A 2,500-nucleotide genomic window follows, 5' to 3' on the forward strand; every position below is an offset into this window, starting at 1 on the left:
AAAAAATTGCTGAAATCAAGGCACTTTTAATAAATATTAATCTTTCTCAGCAAGAAATTGCTAGAAAATGTGGTATTTCACGGGTTTCTGTACAAAATGAACACAAAATAATGGTTAATATGCAGGACTTGATGCCAAAGCGGGTTGGTAAATGTGGAAAGAAGAGAATCCTAACACCACACGAGAAAAGAATACTTACCAAGATTGTTCTAGAAAATAGACAGGTCACCAACAATGAAATAACTAATAAGCTGGACCAATCTAGAGTCAAAATGTCAAAGAGAACGGTTCAACATCGCCTACACGATCTTGGTTGCATTTTACAACATCCAGCTAAGAAGCCTAAAGTAACACCAAAAATGATGCAAAAAAGACTGGAATGGACAAAAAAGTATAGGAATTTAACAGAAGATGATTGGAAATTGGTAAAATTAATTTAGACGTATTCAAAATATCCATTTTCTTATACCAAACTTTAAATATTCACTTAACGATGCTTGTATAATATTTTAAGCTATGCTTTAGCGATGAGAGTACTTTCCAAGTTTTAACAAAGAAGGCTCAATATGTAAAAAGAAAAAAAGGAGAAAAATACTTATTGGATTGCATCATTCAAACTGTTAAACACCCCATCTTTTTAATGATCTGGTCAGTGATATGTGGAAGGGGAATGGGAAGGCTCTATATTGTAGAGGGAATAATGAATCAGTTACAATATAAAAAAATCGTGGAACAAAAATTGTTGCCACAATTGACAGAATGTTTTAGTCCAGGTAAAAAAAAAACCTTCATGCAAGACTGGGCACCATTTCACAAGGCTAAATCAGTTAAAAAATATCTGTCAGAACAAAATATTCCATTACTTGATTGGCCAGAAAACTCTCTTGACTTAAATCCTATAGAAAATGTTATGGCGCACCTAAAGAAGTAAATATCTAAAGAAAATATTACAAGTAAAGTGTATTTAATAGAAAGAATGATTCACCATTGGAACCATAATAAAGAATTGAACGAAATGGCTGAAAAATGCATTAAAATTATGCCAAAAAGGGTTCTTGCAATTACAGAGGCAAAAGGAGGAATCACCAAATATTGGTCTTGAATATATTTGTAGTAATATTTAAATAATAAAATTTATTAACAATTTGTTAAATGTTTTTTTATTTGTCAAAAAAATACCCATTTCTAAAATAAAAATTATTTTTGAGTACATAAATCATAAAAAAATATTAAAATAATAGACTTTGAAACTTAAGAATGTAAAAAATTGTGGGTGGCCATAATAAATTGTCACACGACTGTATATATATTTTTGCATTCTTTCCCCCTTTTATTTCAATTTGTTAATATTTTTCTCCACTAAACTTTTGCAGGTCGAAAATAAACTATCTAATGGCTTTGTCATTGGATAGTTTATTTTCGATTATTTTTATGTAATTACAAATTGTCTCTAATTGGAATATGTGTTCCAGGAGTTACTTTTAGTTGGACAACATCAAAGATTCAAACCAAACTGTAAAACAGGTGGAATCAAACCACCCACTCTTTAACTGGTTATATTGTGATCAGCATTTTCATAATACACAGGAAGTGTAGCTGACTTTGTTGAGTTAGTTATCCTCTCAGGATATTTAGATCCTCGCTTTGTTATTACAAAGTTACTTTGTTATTATCAAGGTCATCAGTTAAATTAATTTCATCATAATTCCGAAGGTTTCATGGAGAAACTCCAGCCATTCTAGGAGTGATATTATCAAAAAAGTTAATAATAACAACAGTACCTACCTCTGCCATCTTTTTTTTACTTAAAAATCTTAATTTAATTGTTTATTTCTCTTTAGGAATGATTTTACCCATTTAATATTAGGCATGTTTCCTCCAAATTGTTTATTGACCATTTCTTTATTGTCTGCATGTCTATTGTCTACTGTTTTGCATAAATAATAATAGTCATCTGGAAATATAAAAGTTATAACAAAAAGTTTGCAAAAAAAATTTAATTTCAGTAATTATTATGCAACCATCTAGTTATTTGATTTGTAACAAGTTTATTATTTATTGTTGAAAGAGAAATTTCAAAGGTTAAAGAAGTCTGTGTTATAAAACTATTATGCAATACTCATCCTTTATAAATTTACTATTAGTTAACACAATGCACTCAAATATTATCAACATTTGCAACCAACTAATAGTTTTCCAGCATATAAATTTTACAATTTTTTATAACTTCTAATAAACAAAAAAATATTTACTTAAAATAACACTTCAAACTACAATCTTTGTAACAAAATAAACAATGTAACAAATGTTATAAAGTCTGTAACAAATAATCAGAATAACTTTACTTTTATGATAAACATAAATTTGGAAGTAACAAACAAACAAAGATTTGAAGTAACAAACAAAGTATTCTTTACTATTTGTTATAATTTATCAAAAGTCAAAAGGGTAAAGTTTTTTTTTGGACTATGAACAAAAAAAGTACTTAGAATAAAATTTA

General features: G+C 28.1%; 1 protein-coding gene across 5 annotated transcripts in view; it reads left to right on the forward strand.

Annotated features, from left to right (window-relative positions):
* Positions 1–2,500, forward strand: part of LOC101241327 (leucine-rich repeat-containing protein 71) — a 24,578-nt gene that overhangs the window by 15,410 nt on the left and 6,668 nt on the right. The gene's annotated exons all lie outside the window — the stretch shown is intronic.

The sequence above is a fragment of the Hydra vulgaris genome, chromosome 01 (genome assembly GCF_038396675.1).
Source record: "Hydra vulgaris chromosome 01, alternate assembly HydraT2T_AEP".
Classification (NCBI taxonomy): domain Eukaryota; kingdom Metazoa; phylum Cnidaria; class Hydrozoa; order Anthoathecata; family Hydridae; genus Hydra; species Hydra vulgaris.